Source organism: Bactrocera oleae, chromosome X, assembly GCF_042242935.1.
Source record: "Bactrocera oleae isolate idBacOlea1 chromosome X, idBacOlea1, whole genome shotgun sequence".
NCBI classification, from domain to species: Eukaryota; Metazoa; Arthropoda; class Insecta; order Diptera; family Tephritidae; genus Bactrocera; species Bactrocera oleae.
Window position 1 is genome coordinate 32,051,387 of NC_091541.1, and position 22,027 is coordinate 32,073,413.

Consider the following 22,027-nt stretch of genomic DNA (forward strand, 5'->3'; position numbering starts at 1 on the left):
TTAGACCGTATTGACTTTCTTGCTGACGTTATAAGTATGGTGATGACATAACACAGCAATATGCAACACCGAAATATTGCCTGCCTTTGCAATAAGATAAGAGATTCATAACTTATGATAATTCAATAGTACACGTTGTTATTTGAGATCAGGATTACAAATAATGCATTAGAAAATATCCCAAATACGGGATATAAAAAAAAATATCATCCCATAAACCGGATTAAAAAAAAATATTTCATAACAATTTTAGTATTATTTTTTTAACGAAATTTATTTTGAATTGTTTTTTGGGATTAAAAGCTTAATTTTCATTTTTTTATATAAAATTCTAAATAAAATGTTAAATTTTTCATTCCATATGGATATAACCAGAATTTTTATTTTAAATTCAAACATCGGCATTAAAAATGCAAAATTTAACTTAGAATAAGATTTTTAATTCAAAATTTTTAAATAAAAAAAATCACAATTTTGAGATGTGGCTAAATTGCAGTTTAAGCAACAAAACATATATCATTGGAATTTAATCTTTGCTGGCTTCAATTGTCGAAAACAGCTCTAGCAAACCACCAAAATGATAGTCCATTGCTAGCAATGTATGTCCTGAAATATGTTTAGACATCAATTGCTAAACATTAGCAAGGTACAACCTCCATTGGCAATATTGTTAGCGCTTCAAACTTAAGCAATCTTTTATTGCCTGTAGAGATGTCCCGAAAGTGCAAGTTCACACACAGACTCTTTTGTAACCAGAACCGGTTTATTGTGGCGAGGAGACGACGAAGGAACATGCTTGTTCGTAACAGTTCCCTGTTTCCCTTTCCATCATTCATTCTCATATTCAAATTTTTTTCATGGTTCCAAAAGCGCTCCATTCGTTCAGAAATTTGAAATATTTTCTGTTTTTTGTACATATTATGCATATATATGCGTAAAATAATAGAAATCTTTAAAAAAATTAAGAATAAGTGGAAAATTAAAATGCTTTTATGTACATTTTTTTTGACCGCAAAGGATCGAATGTCATTTTACTTATAAATTTTACTTTTATAATAAATATAAAACAATATGAAGTACAATAAATATGGATTTTTTAAAATACTTACCAAAAGATTTGGACATTTCTGTCATAAATCATTGATTATGGAATTGCCTACTTAAGTATTTCTTTGAAACTATTAAGCGGATATCTTGCAAATTTTTCTATCACATCCAGGGTAATTCCTTGCAAGACAAAATGTGAGACCACCATACCAACATACATATGAAATATGCTACACACTTTAATAGTCGCGTAGCTGAACCGCACACACATTTGCGAAATTTAATTAAAAGGAATGACAGAAAACTCGATTTTAGTTGCTGGACAGTTTTTGCTTGTGTGAACGCACAGAGCGACACCAAAAGAGAATTTGCAGATAATGAGCGTCAAAAGAGTTCCCATGGGAACGCTGTATAACATAAGCCAATAAAATTGCTTACGCTGCAGTTACACGATCAAGCACTTGCTTTCAATATGATCACACATATTACTTGTCAATATTTATTCGAAGTGACAGCTTTGATGTAGGCTGCAAGCAACTTAATAACCAAAAGTAATTTCAAGATGATGTTGTAATGGAAACCACTTAACATTCGTGAAAATTAAGCAAAATATGTATCAAATAATGGAATGATATTCTTATATTTTGATTTCAATCCATGAATATTAAAATATTAGTGTTCAAACTTGATCGTCAATTTGCCACTTGACTTGAATGAGAACATTGATATCGAGACAGCTTTCAAGTTTGGAAAGTGAGACTAGGGTCGTTGAAAAGTGTGAGTGTATTGCACTTGAAAGCAATTTCTTGATCGTGTAACATCCCGGTTAATCAAGTACTACTTTCTCCATGCAAATCTATTAACTTAAAATATGTATGCTTTGCTATATATTGTTTTATTTTTAAAGACTTCAAGCAATGTATAAGACTGCAATTGACCAAATAATCAGCTGTTCTCCTATGTGTGTTAAACAGCTGTGATCACCTGATCGAATACGCCTCTCTTGACACAGAGTTTTAAATAAAGGGATGTAGTTTAACAATTTGTTTATGAACATGTATTCGTAATAGAAATAATAATGAAAACTTTCAAGACATTAAATAATATTTCAATACAATAAATAATAATTTAAATAATACTATGTAAATTGAATCTTTACGAATTATAACATTCGAAAAATTTTTTAATATGTAATAAAAACATTCTTAAAGTTAAAAATTTTAAAACTCAACACGGCAACAAACTATAGCAGATTTTTGTCATTTGGACGTTCTAGTAGTAGAATATTGGTTAGCAACCCGTACCAAGTGTGACTTTAGTAGTAGAATATTAGTAGGCAACCCGTACCAAGTGGGACATTTTTGCGTGTTAATTAGTGAAAATCTTAAGTTTGTTTCGTTGTGGTTTTATACAATGATTAACATTTAATTTCGGTATTTTTTGAATTTCCAAAACTAAACCATGCCACAACGAAGACGGTTAGCATAAACTAAATAAAAAATTTGGGAAAACTTTAGTATAACGTCCCACGCTTTCGGGGATAAAATGGGTATGGGCGGATATAGGAAATCCTCCAGATCAAGAATATATATAGATATAGCCGCGGGAAACTTATAGTTTTCGAGATATTTGGGTTTAAAGTTAAAAATTTCGACTATTTAAAATACGCATTTTTCCCATTTCGAATGAGTTATACACTTATATTTTCCACTTTTATATCCACTAACACTTCACTAATACGTTTGTACACATTTATTTTACATTATATAGTGCAAAAATAGTTTAATTCAATAATTAAATTATTGTTAAATTCTATTAATTCTGACAATAACGAAAGGGTTGCAAAATTTCAAATAACCAGTGTTACCGTATCGACATCTTTTGTAATTGAACTGAAAGAAATTAAAACAGACAATACCCCACATACAGGAATCCAAAACCTAGAGAAATAAACTATTACAAAGCATTGATGTTAAGTATTATGTTATACCCTCTATGACAATATTACTTTTTTCTTGTAGAACTTCTTTTTGCGTTGGCGGCCTTCGGCCCTAACCCTGGCCGGTCCAACACCGGGGTGTATCAAAATATTTTTCGCGCAGAACTCCTTTTTGCGTTGGCGGCCTTCGGCCGCGCTTCAAAAAAATAGCCCTGGTCGATCCAACACCGGGGTGTACCAAAGTTTTTACGCGCAGAAATTCTTTTTGCGTTGTTTCCAGTATCTAGGGTACAATCTCTCTGTTTATTTTATTTTTCTTCGTTTACAAATTGCTGTATTTGGGATATAATCTTTTTTAATTTCTTTCGGTTCATTTACAAAAGATGTCGATAAGGTAACATTGATGTTTTGACATTCACAACCATTTTGTTATTGTCAAAATTAATAAAATTAAAGAATGATTTAAATATTGAAATAAAGCTATTTTTGCAGCATCTAATAAAAAAAAAATTTCTAAAAACGAATTAGTCAAGTGTTAGTGGATATAAAAGTGAAAAATACAAGTGTATAATTCATTTTAAATCGCAAAAATACGTACTTTAAATAGTTGAAATTTTCAACTTTAACCGTAAATATCTCGAAAACTATAAGTTTCCCGCGGCTATATCTATATACATTCTTGATCTGGAGGATCTCCTCTATCCGCCCATACCCATTTTATCCACAAAAGCGTGGGACGTTATTCTAAAGCCGACCCAAAAATTTTAAATTACATTTTTATATTTAAGGCATTGAAAGACTTAAAATTCAAAATAAAACGGTTGCACCGAAGCTTTAATACCTTTCACAAATACAAAAAATACCTTTCTTCGGAGATTGCATTATTACGTTAAACAATAATCCATAAGAATTTCGTGGAAATATCACAGCAAGCTCTAGATACCGATCGTTTAGTTTGTATAGCAGCTATATGTTATAGTGGTCCGATATTCGTCGTTCCAACAAATGAGCAGCTTCTTCGGGAGAAAATGACGTGTTCTAAATTTTAGACATGGCTCAACTAGCTCGTCACGGTGATCATTAATATACATATATATACATTATATACATTTTCTTCTGTGTGTTACAAACTTTGTCGCAAACTTAATATACCCTGTTCAAGTTATAATAACTGAAGATTGTTGAGTCAGAGATATCGTGTTCAGCAAATTGGGTGTACATGAGAAAAATGTGCACGAATTTGCGGACTTCTCGGCAACTATATTTGAATTAAATAACATGATGTCCATATTATGAAACATGTTTTTCAAAATTCATCCATCAAATTGACATCATTCGGCTCTGAGAAAGCGCTAGTTTATATGGGTCGCCTTTAGTATACCGTCCCAGACTTTCGGGGTTAAATGGGTATGGGCGGATAGAGGAGATCCTCCAGATCAAGAATATAAATAGATATAGCAACGGGAAACTTATAGTTTTCGAGATATTTACGTTTAAAGTTGAAAATTTCAACTATTTAAAGTACGTATTTTTGCGGTTTAAAATGAATTATACACTTGTATTTTTCACTTTTATATCACTGATAGGAGTTACCAAATAAAAGTCCCAATTTAATGGCTATTTTTATTTCTATTTCCAACACTTATTGCTCGTTATATGAGCTTACCACTTCTTGCTTATGTCTCAATTGCTCTTAACAATCTGGTAGCCCTTAAATAGTACATCTTTAATAAAACTTCGCCTCTAGAACATTCAGGCAACTACGAATTCGCTGTTGCTACTTGCTTTTGGTTCCATGTTGTTCTATCATCCATGTTCGTCACAATACAAAGGCAAGGATGACATGATACGAAACAAAACCCACATTTTTTATAATATTTGGCAATCATGCCACTGTCGATATAAAATGGATTGGGTATTTCAAAAATAACTTTGGGGTGTTATGCATTTAGATACTATTTTTAGGTGCTCGGTTTCCGTGTAGGCCTATATCACGCATATACATCCCTAAATACGTGTATTCGTATTATAAAATTTTTAAAACATCATATAACATAAAAAAATAATATATAAATGAAAAAAACTAGAACAAAGAAACAATACAAGTCAAAATAAAATATCATGGTTTTATGATGAACGTTTTAAAATAAATTAGCAAATAAAATTTGGTTGCACGTTATTCAAAAGTATTTGTGTCGTTCCTTGAAATTTCGTTTCGCACTGCTTTTGTTACCTATTTTTAGCGGGTTGATTTCTGGCATCCCGCCTATTTTGACATCAGCTTTTCGAAATTCCTTGATATTAATAATCAGGGAAAGAGAATAACAGAAAAATCAGCGAAAATGAGAGAGTCTCTTATCATATCATCCTTGGTAACAGTCGTTCCTTGGCGTTTTAGTAATTGAAGCGAGATAGAAACGAACGAGATTATTTGAAGTGAACATAAAAATTTCTACGTGTGCTTTTACATTGGGACTCTTCTGACCCTCGTTATCGGCGAATTCTATTTTGGTGTCGCTCTGTGCATTCACACGAGCCTGTCATTCCTTTTCATAACATTTTCGCAAATATTTGTGAGGTTCGACTGCGCAACACTTAGAGCGTGTTGCATATTTCATTTGTATGTTGGGATGATGGTCTCAAATTTTGATTGCAATGAATTACCATTAATATGGTAGAACAATATGCATAATACCTACCCGCTTAATAGTTTCAAAGAAATACTTAAGTCGGGAATTCCCCAATCCACCAGAATGTATTGAATATCCGCTACTAATATTTTCAAGGCCAAATTTTTAAAATGAATTTCCTAATATTTAAGTATTAAAATCCCATAATTTTTTTATTCCATATTTTTTTCTTTTGATTATAAAACATCCTTGAATTAGTTACAATTCTTGTTTTAAATAAAATGATATTTCAACTAAATTGTTTGCGGTTATGCGGTATGTTATAAAAAATTAAAATTGAATTTTGAGTATCTTAATTTTTTCTTTATTTACAATTTTTCAAAATATTTCTATTATTCTATGCATACATATTTGCATATCACACACAAAAAATAGATAACAGAACTCAAATTTCTGAACGAATGGTATAGACTCATGTGCAACCGAGCGCTCTTGCAACCATTCAAAGAATTTGAAAGTGAAAAGGAATGCTGATAAGGGTAGCAGCGTGCTGTTAGTGCCGTTTCACATTGGGATGCAAAAGAGTCTGATGTTTTTCAAATTTTCTTTTGGTGTCGCTCTGGGCATTCACACGGTCAAAAAGAGTCCAGCAACTCGAGTCTAGTTTTTCTGCATTCCTTTTCACAAAATGTTCGTAAATATTTGTGCGGTTCGACTGCGCAACACCGCGCAACACTGCGTGCTGCGTATTTCATTTGTATGTTGAGATGATGGTCACACATTTTGCTTGCAATGAATTACCATGAATATGGTAGAACAATATGCATAATACAAGTACCTACCCGCTAAATAGTTTCAAAAAAATACTAAAGACGGGAATTCCCTAATCCACAAGAATGTATTGAATATCCGCTACTAATATTTTCAAGGCCAAATTTATAATAGGAATTTCCTAATCTTTAAGTATTAAAAACTCATAATTTCTTTACTCCATAATCTATATCTTAATTTTCTCCTTATTTACAATTTGTCATAATATTTCTATTATTCTATGCATACGTATTTGCATATTACATACAAAAATAGATAACAGAACTCAAATTTGCGATCGAATTCATTTGAAACCGAGCGCTCTTGCAACCATTCAAAGGATTTGAAAGTGAAAAGGAATGCTGAAAAGGGTAGCAGCGAGCTGTTACGAACAAGAACACAAAGCGTGCCACCCGAACACGAGTGGCACGGTCCCTTCGTCTTTCCTCGTCGTCCCCTCACCCACAATAAACTGGTATGAGACTCTTTTGCGTCCCAATGTGAAACGGCACTTACGAACAGGAACACAAATCGTGCCACCCGAACACGTGTGGTACGGTCCCTTCGTCTTTCCTCGTCGTCCCTTCGCCAACAATAAACCGGTTTGGGTTACAAAAGAGTCTGTGTGTTAAGTGGCACTAACAAGAAACAGTTTTAAATTTTAATCTCCACCAAGAAAAATTTGCGTATACCAAAAGTTTGAAAAAGTGGATAAAAACCATTGAATAAGCCTTCAAATACCCAAAGAATCAGCTGTTTTTCTATGTGTGTGAAACCGCTGTGATCACCTGATCGAATATGCCTGACACAGAGTTTTAAGTAAAATGATGTAGTTTAACAATTTGTTTATGAACATGTATTCGTAATGGAAATAATAATGAAAACTTTCAAGAATATTATCGAAACAAATGGGATTTATATATTTATTGCTTTTCCTCACCACCTTTGAGGTTGCAAGATAGGCGCGTTACCGATCACAATAATATTTTTGATACAATTAGAGACATTAAATAATATTTCAATACAATAAATAATAATTTATATAATACTATGTAAATTGAATCTTTACGAATTATAGCAACCGAAAAATTTTTTAATATGTAATAAAAACATTCTTAAAGTTATAAATTTTAAAACTCAACACGGCAACACACTATAGCAGATTGGTGTCATTTGGACGTTTAAGTAGTAGAATATTGGTAGGCAACCCGTACCAAGTGGGACTTTAGTAGTAGAATATAAGTAGGCAACCCGTAACAAGTGTGATTTTAGTACTAGAATTTTCGAGGCAACCCGTACCAAGTGGGACATTTTTGCGTGTGAATTAGTGAAAATCTTAGGACTATTTACTAGTTGATTTATACAATGGTACTTGTAGACTTATACAATGATTGTTTATTTGCCTATGACAATTTTCTTTCTTGTAGTAGTATTATAGACAAATAATGTAAAGAGCGTACAAAACATTCTTACTAACAAATTCTACTAAATGTGACTGATTTAAATCAAATATATAATATGAAGTTAAGTCAAATCTCTTATTTTAAGTTCATAATAGCTGACCAATGATAGTGTGAAACTACACGTGATGTATGTATTTAAATATGAAAATTCTATGTGTATTATTGGAGTTTATTTGTAATTGCAGAGTGCATGATTAAGTATATACATATTATCTTTCCAATATTCAGAGTTCCAATTACGCAAAGATTACAATCAGTTTCTATGACAATTCAAAGTTTACGAATGGGTGAATACCTCTGGATAGCACGACTACAAATGAAAAGTTATAAACTTCACAAAAAGACACCCAAAAGGATTACTTGATATCTTAAGTGAGTAATTAAGGTTGAAAAAATGTATGAGGTAAATTTTATAATAGCATCCCCCTAATTCGGAGTTAAAGTGGTTGTGTACGGATAAAGGAGGTTTCCAGATTAAGAAAATATATAAATTTAGTTTCCCCTGTGGTATTGAAATATCTGCATTTAAAGTTTAAATATTCTACTATTTAAAGTGCGTGTTCTTTGATTTATAATAAATTTTACAGTTCTATTTCTTAACTTTTATACCACTTAAACTTCACTAATTCGTGTCTACAAATTTTTTATTATTAAATAGTGCAAAACAAACTTTAATTCAACATTTATCTTCAGTTAAAATCCATTTGTTCATACGATAACAAATTGGTTGCATACAAACAAAAAATAAGTCTTACCATATATTGCAAGCAAATAAAACAGACGGATTATACCCACAAATTTCATAATCTTGTGAGAAACGCAAAATCTTTCAGTATTTTTTTGATAAATTTTGGACCGGGTCGGCTCCAGATCAAGAATATATATAGATAAGGGAAAACTTTAGTATAACGTCCCACGCTTTCGGGGATAAAATGGGTATGAGCGGTAGAGGAGATCCTCCAGATCAAGAATATATATAGATATGGCCGCGGGAAACTTATAGTTTTCGAGATATTTGGGTTTAAAGTTCAAAATTTCGACTATTTAAAGTACGCATTTTTCCCATTTCGAAAGAGTTATACACTTATATTTTCCACTTTTATATCCACTAACACTTCACTAATTCGTTTGTACACATTTATTTTACATTATTTAGTGCAAAAAAAGTTTAATTCAATAATTAAATTATTGTTAAATTCTATTAATTCTGACAATAACAAAAGAGTCGCAAAATTTCAAATAACCAGTGTTACCTTATCGACATCTTTTGTATTTGAACTGAAAGAAATTAAAACAGATAATACCCCAAATACAGGTATCCAAAACCTAGAGAAATAAACTATTACAAAGCATTGATGTTAAGTATTATTTTATACCCTCTATGACAATATTACTTTTTTCTTGTAGAACTTCTTTTTGCGTTGGCGGCCTTCGGCCGCGCTTCAAAAAAATAACCCTGGTCGGTCCAACACCGGGGTGTATCAAGGTTTTTTTTGCGCAGAACTCCTTTTTGCCTTGGCGGCCTTCGGCCGTGCTTCAAAAAAAATAACCCTGGTCGGTCCAACACCGGGGTGTATCAAGGTTTTTTTGCGCAGAACTACTTTTTGCGTTGGCGGCCTTCCGCCGCGCTTCAAAAAAATAACCCTGGTCGATCCAACACCGGGGTTGTATCAAGGTTTTTTTGCGTTGGAGGCCTTCGGCCGCGCTTCAAAAAAAAAAATAACCCTGGCCGATCCAACACCGGGGTGTACCAAAGTTTTTGCGCGCAGAAATTCTTTTTGCGTTGTTTCCTGTATCTAGGATACAATCTCTCTGTTTATTTTATTTTTCTTCGTTTGCAAAATATATTAGTATGGCAACACTGATGTTTTGACATTCACAACCATTTTGTTATTGTCAAAATTAATAAAATTAAAGAATGATTTAAATATTGAAATAAAGCTATTTTTGCAGCAACTAATATAAAAAAAATTTCTAAAAACGAATTAGTCACGTGTTAGTGGATATAAAAGTGAAAAATATAAGTGTATAATTCATTTTAACTCGCAAAAATTTCTATTATTTCAAGTACGTATTTTTTCGATTTAAAATGAATTATACACTTATATTATTCATTTTTATGTCCACTAACACTTCACTAGTTCGTTTTTAGACATTTATTTTATATTATATAATGCAAAAATAGCATTATTTCAGTATTTAAATTATTCTTCAATTCTATAAATTTTGACAGTAACAAAAGGGTTGTAAATGTCAAAAAACCAGTGTTGCTATACTGATATATTTTGCAACGAAGAAAAAATAAATTAAAAGACCCCAAATACAGGAACCATAATCGTTGATGGACTCAATTCCCACAACAGCCGGTTCTACGTTACCGGAGTTGACTCGGATTTTATCCGGCCAAGGGCTATTATTTCGGCGATCTAACCTTGTTTGGATCGGTAAGTGTTAGTTTAAGTTTGTCGTCATTAGCGCAACGCCTAGCAGCAGGGTTGCTCCGTATCCTCTTGACCCGTGTTGGCATTGAATCCAACCCAGGCCCCGAGGAATTCTTCTGCTGCATATGCGCTAAAAGGCTCCATCCAAATTCCACCTCGGTTAGGAGCAATACATGCAATGGATGGAGCCATCTTAAGACCTGCTCCAGCCCTTAGACCTTAACATATAATCAGCTTTTTTAATTTTTAATTCAAACATCGGTAAGACCTATGGGGAGTGGACCACGAGTTACGTGGCCCCATGCTGCTAACGCACTACTGCGGCAACTGCCTCAGCGGCTGTGCAATCTGCATCATGTTCGCGCACTGCGCCGGCATTCCAGTCGAGTGGCCAAGAAAGGAACTCTACGGCCCTAAGGAGCTTAAGGCAGCATGACTCTGAGTCATTTTAACCGGCAATTTACACTGCACCCTTCGACAGACAAGGCCAAACGATGTGTTACCCGACGGCCGCGCAATATGCCAAAAGACTGCGCACCACTTACTTTCACGGATGGGGAGGTTCACAGTGTCATCAAAAAGGCCAAATCGTCTAAATCCATTGGCCCTGACGGAATAAGCATGCTGATGCAAAAACATCTAGGCCCAACGGGAGTAAACTACCTCACCAAGGTCCTCAACTTGTCGATGTCCACTCTTCAAATACCCGATGTGTGGAAAATCGGAAGAGTGGTCCCACTACTGAAACCTGGGAAACCCGCCAACAAAGGGGAGTTTTATCGTCCGTTAACTGTCCTTTCCACAGTAGTGAAGGCACTTGTGGCCTTGTTACTCCCGACATTCACTCACCACTTGAGTCTAGCAGACCATCAGCATGGCTTTCGAAAAGTACCAGATAGTTCATGGCCTAAACCAGAAGCCACCTTGCGATCCTCGTAGCGTTACTACCCCCCCCCCCCCCCCCCCCCCACTACTGTTAAATTTTTACATTTCGAAACTGCCCCAACCACCAGCGGGAATTTCTGTGACCTCGTACGCTGATCACTGCACGATATTGACGTCGGGCACTTAAATCGATGGCATGTGCTTAAAAGTAAACAGCTACCTCTCCGACCTTTCTCGCTTCTTCTCTGCAAGGAGTCTGACACTCTCCCCACTAAATCCATTTTCACAAACTGGACGAAGGAATACAGACTGGATCTGAACATTTCAGTCGATGGCACAAAAATTCATACAGTCAACAACCTTAAAATTTTAGGCGTCACATTAGACAGACCGTTCCCATAACATTCGGGTCTACGTAACCGGAACGGACCCGGATTTTTTCCGACCAAGGACTGTCAACTCGACAAAATTCTGCCGCTACAACAACAGTTTGAGCTCTTGGGGAAAAGACAAGGAAATGTTGTTGGCAACATACAAGGCAATCGGCCGGCCGGTCCTAAACTATGCATCACCAATATGGTCGCCTAGATGTAGTGCAACGCAGACGAAGAAGCTTCAGACTTGTCAAAACACTGCACTTCGGACTATCACGGGATGTCTCTTGATGTCCCCAATAGAACACCTGCACAGTGGGGCCCTTATGCTTCCGGTTGAGGAACATAACGAGCCCCTCTTCAAGCAGTTACTGTTGGGTTGTTTTCGCAGAAATCACCACTGCAGTCGTCTGGCAAGTATTAATTTGGTTACCAGTGGCCAGTGTGTAGGGGCACACCGACTATCTTGGTAAGATTCGAGGCCGACCTAAAACCTCTTCCGTTTTCGGGTACGGAATCCAGTTGCTTGTGCAACTTCTTTTTCGAACTGAAAATTCAGTCCTTCCAGCATTTAGGTTTAAACCACAGTCACCACGATACTCTCCAAAAGGCCAAACCCAATGAGCAGATTGAACCGAAGTCCAAGGGCATTCTGCTCCCCGTGGTACCAGAGTTGAGTCTCCGGTCAGACTGTAGCCGAAACTACTGCCAGGTGAGCTCCGCCTTACTCAATGACTGGTGACATTTGTCGCTTGAACTTCAAATGTCTTTTTATTTGGAATCTCATTTAAAATCTATAATATCAGTTCAAGCTGAGTATTATAGCACTATTTCTGACATCATTTACTATGCTGATAATTCTGGGCAAAATAAATTAACAGTCATAGTGCATTTAGCTTTTAGTCGCCTTTTACGACAGGCATGCCTTACCGCGGGTAAATTCTTACCCCTACCCGCAAGGAGAGACGAAGGAGTACAGACTGAATCTAAACACTTCAGTCGATGGCCTCCTAGGAATATCAAAAGGTCTTTCCTTGATTACGTCGACGACATTAGACAGTACACCGACCGGACTTCGGACGCAACGAACTTCAGACAGGCAATAACCGCCATTCACAGTGGAGCCATCAACACCTTCACCGACTCCCTCTCAGTGAATGGCGTATTACGAGGCAAACAACCACCCATAGCAGACGTAGAGCTCGAGTTGCCAAACAGAGTGACCTCGCGCAACTTCGTTCTGGATATTGTAGCAGGCTAAACTCCTACTTATCCAGAATAGACCCCGACATACCAAACACATGTCCTGCGTGCAATGAGTCTCCGCATGACACTAACCACCTCTTTGCCTGCCCAACAAACCACATTCATCTAACACCCTTTTCCCTAAAACCTTTTCCTTAAAACTTTAAACGCGTTTTTCTCGAAACTGTGTTTTCAAAGTCGGTTTCAAGATTTCTCGCGAACTACTCAACCGATCTTGATGAAATTTTATACAGGTGTTTCAGATACAATTTACTCGTACTTGGACGAAGGATTTGTTTTTTTAGAAGAAATATCGAGCAAATTTGACCGAAATTTTAATTTTTTTGGAAAAAGGTCTGCCAAAATTCGTACTTTAAATTGTTGAAATTTTCAACTTTAAACGTAAATATCTCGAAAACTATAAGTTTCCCGCGGATGTATATATATATATTATTGATGTGGAGGATATCTTTTATCCGCCCATACCAATTTTATCCCCGACAGCCTGGGAAGGTATTCTAAAGTTTTCCCGTTGGACCGACCAGGGTTATTTTTTTTTGAAGCGCGGCCGAAGGCTGACAATGCACATAGGAATTCTACGCGAAAAACTAATATGTTCTTTATTTCTTGCCAATGGGGTATTATCAGTTTTTTTTTATTTCTTTTGGTTCCTTTGTAATATAATATGTACCAGATATGTAGGTAAGGTAACATTTAATATTTGTTAAAATGCAACCTTTAGTTATTGTGTGAATAAAAAGTGTTGAATAAAAATTAAATATTGAATTAAATTATTTGTTGCTTTATTTAATGTAAAATAAATGTGTACAAACAAATAAGTGAAGTGTTAGTGAATATAAAAGGTAAAAATATCAGTGTTTAGTTCATTATAAACCGAAGAAACATGCTCTTTAAATAGTTGACATTTTAAACTTTAAATGTAAATATCTCAAATACCATAAGTCAGCGGCAAGTATATGCATATATAATATATTCTGAAGAACATCCTTTATCCGTACATACCGTACGTTTTCGGTGTTATAAATTAAGAGAGGCTTTGTACACTTTTTTTTAAATAAAATATTCTTTGCACTTATTTATAAAACAAAACATGAACAATGGCGAAAAATACACAAAAATTAAATAATATAAAATTATTTCATGTTGCTATATAAACTGCTCTAAAAGTTGTCAAGTTATAAAAAGGTACATTATTCATACATTTAGTAATGTAATATAAGATCAAGGAATTTTTCCTTGAAATGCGTTGAGGTAGAGTACTTTGTTCGTCAATAACTCACTTTCTTCTGTTTAAAAATAGTAATTTGTTGACGTTTTCTCTTCGACTGTGTAAAATTAAAATTAATTAATGTGATATTCGTTTATACGCACTGTAGTCAGACTAATGCCTCTGGGTGTATATGTGAGTATGTGAATGCATATATTGTGAAATTCTATCACAATAAAATGTTTTCATAATATAAGGCTACCATCCCAGCAAGCCAGCTATCGGTTAAATCACCGGTTAACAGCGGCTATCAGAAATTTCTGCTAAAGTTTCTGAGTTTCTTAAGGACAAATTGAAAATTCTATCCGAAACTCTTTTATACGTGTAATTGTTCATCCCTTACTTACGCATTGCAATTTTGCAAGTTTTTGATAATTAGTATTAAGTCTAGTTAAGGCATAAACCATCGATAGTCAAAATAAACTATTGGGGCGAACAGGAATACCAGAACAAATCAGAAACGACTATAAACTACCAGAAGCAACTAAACAGCGAATTCATAGTTGTCAGAATGTTCTAGAGACGAAGTTTTCTTAAAAATTTATTATATAAGGGCTGCCAGACTGTGCAGCAAACAGCTCTAATTAGAGTGTTGTCGTGTATAGAGCAATTATGCTATAAGCAATCAGCGAGCAAAAGTGTTAAGTTGTTGGAATTAGAAATAAAGATAAGTTTATAGCATTAAATTGGGACTTTTATTTAACAATCCAGTGAGGTAATTATTTGAAAATGGCCAAGGTTAACGAGTTCAAGATTCCACAACTGAAAAAAGCTGGAAAAACGTGATTTGCCGACAAATGGATTAAAAACTGAATTACAATCACGGTTGAGAGAGGCCATGGAGGCGGAAAACATAAATGTTGAAGAATATGTCCTTCAATTTTAATTAGAGGAAGAGACAACAAAGGTAGAAGAAAATGAAGAGACGCGCTCAGCGCAAATGTCCCAGATGTCAACGTAGATGGCAACGCTAATAGCAGTGCAAATGTCGCCGACGTAAACACAAATATTAACGCAAATATCGACACATTTTAAAGAGCGGGTTGCACGTATGACCCTACAAATGTCGGAGTTAGAAACGCGGTTGTCAACGCAGTTGGGAGAGCAATCCGTAGCGCAAGATGCACGTATATCAGCACAGGAGTCCTCATATTTGAAAGAGCAGGATGCACGGATGCAGAGATGATGATGTTTGCGGAAACCGTTTCGTATGCTTTGAAATAGAAAACTGCATCTCTGCTTAGCTGTCAAACATTCAAAGCTCATCAAGTACAAATAGAAACTCACACCTGAATGAATCAATTACTTAAAAAAATTGAAGAAAAGATGCAGAAAGTACTGGAAAAACCCACAGAAATGTGTAAGAAAAATGATGGTGTGGTTAAATGCTTCAACTGCGAAAAAAGTTGTCATATTGCACGCAACTGTAACCAGTCCAATTCAATTGTACGTAAACGCAAAGCTGAGGCAAATCAAGCAAATGTCAAATCCAACCAATCGTTAAACTAAAGCGAGCAAGCCGAAAAAGGCACGAGCTGGCTCCCGCAAACAAATTCTCTGTAATCTCCATTAGCAGGAATACGAGTAACGTTGCCGTTAGTAAATGAGTAGATGGGAAAAAGCGTATACTGACGCGTCACATTCCATAATTCCATGTGAAAAAAGTTACACCAGTCCACCAAAATCAGAAGCAGTTATTTGGGTTGAAATAGATAGAGACTATGGACCAAACAAGTTGTGGATTGTTGATGTCACAAAAAAATCTACACCAAACTTATAAGCAAAACCCTGGCCATGACAAGACAAGATAAACGTAATCCAGTAAGAGTACCTAATGAGTGCAAGTTACCGGTATCAAGAGATTGAGCCCGGGATAAATTGCGAAATAGGTCCTCAGAAAGATTCCATTCACAAACGACATATCTAGCGAAAATAACGCATGACCCGAGGAACTAGAAGCAATCCATCAAAATGAGGCTAAACAACTTCTTCTCAGATACTGATCCATATCATCGTGTTGTGTAAAAGCTTCGATGAACACCTTAAGAACTTGGCTTTTCCAACGGATAGCTAGCTCTGGTCTAAAGCTGAGTCCAAAGATGTGCTCCCTTTTCACAAAGGAAGTAAGCTACTTAGGACACAAAGTGACAACGGAAGGCATTTGCACAGCTAATAAAAATATAGAAGCAGTAAAAGATTGGCCCACTCCTAAAAATTTACATGAATTGCGGAGTTTCCTTGGACTGTGTACTTATTATTGACGATTAATTCCAAATTTTGTCAGCGTAGCTAGTAGCCTACATGAACTCACCAAAAAGAACAGAGTTTTTGAATGGGATAAAGTACAGAAAATGTATTTTAAAACTCTGAAGAAACGGTTAAGTACTGCGCCAATGTTAGTAGGAGGCGTTCTATCACAATACATTGATGAGCATGACAAAATGGTTGCGTATTACAGCCAGACCATACACAAGCCAGAGAGAAATTATTTTGTTACTCGGAGGGAATAACTGGCGTTGGTGAAGTGCATCAAACATTTTCATAAGTACCTTTATGGCCAGCGATTTCGGGTGAGGACAGATCATGCATCACTAAAATGGCTTCTACAATTCAGGAACCCAGAAGGACAGTTGGCACGGTGGATTGAGAGACTCCAAAGTTACGACTTCTCTATAGAACATCGCAAAGGTAGTAGTCATGGAAAGGCTGATCCCATGTTCCGCCGTCCATGTAATTTGGAATGCAGACATTGCTCGAAAGCTGAGGCCAAAGAAGATATTATAGATGTCCGATTAATGACTATAACATCAGACTGGGATCCGGAAGAGCTACAGAAATGTCAGCAAGAAGATCCAGATTTGAAAAGTGTAATACATGGATTGGAGATGAATAAACGTCCAACGAGAGAAGAAATAGCTGCAGAAAGCCCAGTCGCAAAGGCATATTGTAGACAATGGAATAGTTTAAAGTTTGTGTCTGCGAAGATGGGCAATGTTTCCGATCTCTGATAATTGTTCCGAAAGTAAGAATTCCTGAAGTTCTCAACAAGCTGCACAACGGTCCAAGTGGTGGACACATGGGTATCACTAAAACTTTGGAGAAATAAAAACACAGATTTTATTGGGTTGGTTGTCGTCAATCAGTTACGGAGGGGACCGCCGTTTGTGTCGAGTGTATTGCTGCTACAGGGCCATTTCCTATCAGTATATTAAGAAACAAATATAATATGTTTTGGTAGTCATGGACTATCTCACCAAATGGCCAGAGGTGTACGCAATTCTAACCAAGAGGCAGGAACAGTAGCGGATGTATTCATCAACAATTGGGTATCGAGATATGGTGTTCCAATAGAAATAGATTCGGACCAAGGGAGAAATTTTGAATCAGCTCTAAGTCGGGAGATGTGCCAGAAACGGGGTATCCGGAAAACCCGTACAACTACACTACATCCGTAGTCCGATGGCATAGTAGAACGATTCAATCGAACTTAGGAAGAATATTTGTACCTGAAACAACGGGGGATTTTTTCCAAGATATGCTTTGGGAAACTCCTAACTCTGACTGTTTTCTTTTAACTTGTGACAACTGCCTTGGACGAAATACTATTTATAATAAATTGAAGCTCTTACTTGAGAACAATGTAATAACATAAATACAGTTTCAAGAATAGTCAAGTACAAACAGGTCCATTCAAAACTTAATTGAATTACAGTATTCTTCATATTTACAATCAAAACATATTTATTTATTTACTTATTGCATAAAAATGTTAATGATTTAATAAACAAATAAATGAGATTTTTCAAATAAACAGTCGGTGGTAAAGTAATTTTACATAAATGAATATTCATATATAAACATATTCTGAAATATTAATATAAATTTATAAAATATGTTTGAAGTTTTTCAGGTCCGAATTAAAAATAGATTCTTCATCAATTGAACAGTTGTTAAATATGACTTTATAGCCAAGGCCCAAAATGCTCATTTTGATCAGATGAAAAATGCAGTAGGTGACGGAGAGTTTAGTTTGGATTTTTCTTAAAATTATACCTGCCAAGTTCGGGATGCTGTTTAGTCACAACATTGGCCTAATGTTTAAGATATATGGGATATAAACTCAAATGAAGATGCTAAATTTAATATAATGAGTTGATGTGAAAACGTCAAGCAGAGGATCGCAATTCTTTATTTAAGGGATACAAGGGTTGGACCAAAATTCATTTAATTTTTGTGATACTGTAATCACACATTTTGTCAGGTGGAAAGTCGGAAATTATTATACAAGCTATACTGGAGACAAAGAAAGGGATTGAATTAATTTTGACATTGCTGAGGTATACTTGAGATAATATTTTCAATTAATTTTATAAATATATAATACATACATTCAATGACACGTTCGGCATGAGGTTTGTTAGAATAACGACAATCAATATACATAGTTATTATTTGGGAGCTGACGTATTCGTAGACTAAATTCGCATATTTTCGGCTTTAAACTATAGTTATGTGTACGTTGCTGTGGCTAAGGTATACATTAATTACATACTATTCAATACAGTAAAATTGTATTTGTGAAATAAAACGAACACGTTAGTTCCAATGTAAGAATAACCAAGCGGATCACTTCCAAAGTTGAAAATGATTAATACTATTCTGATTCGACTTGTTATTAAACACAAATAAACATAAAGTATTATATGTTGATTTTTTTATTATATTAATTTTATGTTCAAGTATGAAACAAATAAATAATTTTCAAAGTTGTTAGTAGATGACGTTTGAAATAACGACGATATCCTCACCAATTTAAAGCCAAATCAGTTAAGACGTTCATAAGTTATAAATATTGTAGCTAACACTTAATTTCGCGCTTCGCGTTGCTCATCAATTTGATTTGCTCTTATATATCTTTGGCTTGCAGTATTTCGAGTTCTGCGGCCTAAGTTTGTACATCTGGTTGGAGGCATTTTTAAAAACGAAAATCCAGCTGAAAATAAAAATTACTCCCTTATATTTTCTGTTTAACCATGTATACCAAATTTTAATATTGTGTAGTCATTAAAAGTTACCAAAAATCGATGTTAAGCTGTGAGCTTACCGTGATTAACAAACACTTATTAGCAAACAACAAACTTCTTAGACTTTAAAACAAAACAAACTTTATCAAAAACTTAATAAAATTATTGTTAGCGCTATGTTAGGTTATGTGTGTCAGATTACCACAGATTACTAAATAGGTTACGCGAAGTTTGTATACTGCGTTCTGAAATCAAACTCATAGTATACATATTTTATTATTATTAAATACTTACATTAAAATGAAATCACCACTGGTATTATTAATATTACCGTCAAAGTCGGTACATTTAATTGTGGCGAGTAATTTTAAAAAATAAGTAAATTAGTGCGATAGAATTTAATTAAGTAACCACATTTCCGAACAAACGATGCTCTTTCAATATAGTCTATGGCTGTGAATGACGATGACATTCGTTTCGCGGTTTTTTAAAATATGATAAATTAGATGTATTTTTTCAATCTTTCTGAGACATTTTCTTAATATTCGTAATTTCCGTAAGAACCTTCTACAGAGTATTAGAAAACTACAAAAAAAAAAAACAGCCAAATCGGTCTAGCCGTTCTCAAGTTATGGCGTGACAACGGTTTCATTTATATATATATATATATATATATTTATATAAGACTAGCGGACCCGACAGACTTGGTTCTGTCAAATAGATTTGGAATGTGTCAGTTTATTGTTCCTACCTATTTTATAGTTGGCGGAAAAATTCTCCTGAACAGAAGCGTCACCCTGATGATAGGGCCAGCTTGGGTGACCAAAGTGTCTTCGCTTCCACGAACTTTGGCCACCCTTTTGGGACCAACTAAAAAACCTCGACTGGTGTGTTTGCCAGAGGGCTTTAAACTAAGAGACGAACTTAAGGTTCAAACCTGATTGGAAAATAATCTAAAGGGATAGTAGGAAGCTAAAGGTGACAAATATTTAAAAAATGGGTGCCTGTATGACATAACATAGAGATATGCGGATTAATAACCGATGTAATAAAAATAATGAAATAAAACGTGTATAATCATTTAAACTATTATATACTATATATATATATATATATTATATTATATATGTAATTATAGTATATCCAATATTATACGTTCGGTTAATTTTGATAAGATATCTTACATATTGACTGATATATATTGCATAAGGCCAACCTGAAGTTTGAAAATCTTATATTAGGTATATAAGGATCAGAGTAATATTGACCCGATTTTTTCTATGTTTAGCAATACAACATACTATTAACGAAATAAAATACTCCCTGTGTTTCATTGAGGTACCTCACAAACCCTCACCAACATATGTTTAACTCCATCAGCCGGATGATGTTATCTGTATTCTGTGATTTGTTATATGAGGCTAGGGCAAGTTTTTACCCAATTTTACTCATTTTACGAACAAAGATGAAGCATTATAAGAAAAAATACATCCAGTTAATTTTATAAAAATAGCTCACATATTAACCGATATATGCGGTATGAAGTAAGTTCGAAAATATTTAGATAAGGTATATGGGGGCTAAGGAAAGTATTAACTCGATTCAATCCATTTTTGGCATACTTGCATACTATTATCAGAAAGATACTCTCTCCGAATTGCCATAATATATCTCACAGATTGAACGTTATTTCCGGTAAAAGGTTAACACCAGGCACTGGGGTCGCCATATTCCGTAACTGGGGCTTGAACAGGTCCGATTTTGACACTATTTGTGCAAAGTCTTGTTCTAATATTAGGTCTAGTAAAAAGTTCGTTCGGTTTTTATCTAAGAGATGGCGTTATTGTCTATAGTACTAGTGTTACGTGTCGCATCATGTTATACTATACGGCGTTGAAAACGTGTTTATTCGCGCTAAAAGTTTGTCTTTGACAGTTTTTCGATAAATTGACTCAGTACGTTGTGAGCGCTCGTGAAAGATGGACACCAACAAAGAGAAAATTCGCTATATTTTACAATTTTTCTTCGATCAAAGCGAAAAAGCAGACAAAGCGGCTGAAAACATTAATTTAGTTTATGGGCCCGATACCAGAGAACGTATATCATAGAGAAGGTTCAATTGCGGACCAGCGTGTGAATTGTCAAAACCTAACAAGATTTTATTAGTGAATTTCACCTCATCTGGCTCGGAAGGAGAATTTTTAACAGAAGTGAGTGAACAGAGCTGAGCATTCAATGAAAATTATGCTCAGAGACTTGCTTTGATATTACAGCCGCATGTTACTCTTTTGGCTTATATTCTTATACGTTTATATGCAATCATATTTATTCATATGAATATCATTTTGCGAATTTTTATGAATGCTTGCAAAACTGATAAGACTCTAATTAATTAATTAAATCTAAGTAATTTTAAAAATATTATATATAGTCAATTTGGGAATTTAATGATTTTATTTAGTTTTTACATAATATACTTTCCTAATAGAGATTAAATTTATTACAATATATGTATATGTAGAATATACTTTCCTAATAGAGATTAAATTTATTACAATATATGTATATGTACATATGTACATCTTTTATCATATTAATCTTATATATAATCATATGTATATCTACACAAGCGCATTTGAATTTGCGGATTCAGAAATTGAAATCATAATTTTATCATATATCAACACAATATATGTGCACGCATTGATTTATATGTACATGCATATATGTATGTAGACATAAAATTGCCAAACAAATAATGCATACACAAACCAACATACATACATAAGTATATGCGTACACATGTAAATATGTCACCCTCAAAAACTACAAACATTGTTTTACAAAAACAACAATCGTCACAAGTCAATATGTCAGCCAA

General features: G+C 34.6%; 1 long non-coding RNA gene across 3 annotated transcripts in view; it reads left to right on the forward strand.

Moving 5' to 3' along the window:
• The first annotated feature begins 7,800 nt into the window (after nucleotides 1–7,800).
• Nucleotides 7,801–22,027, forward strand: part of LOC138857998 (uncharacterized) — a 42,575-nt gene continuing 28,348 nt past the window's right edge. For 2 of the 3 annotated variants that reach the window (XR_011397254.1, XR_011397256.1), the window contains exons 1-2: nucleotides 7,801–8,016; nucleotides 8,075–8,261. This is a non-coding gene — a long non-coding RNA (uncharacterized lncRNA). Of the gene's footprint in view, nucleotides 8,017–8,074; nucleotides 8,262–18,024; nucleotides 18,547–22,027 lie in introns of those variants that run through there. The other variant, XR_011397255.1, reaches the window with a different exon arrangement.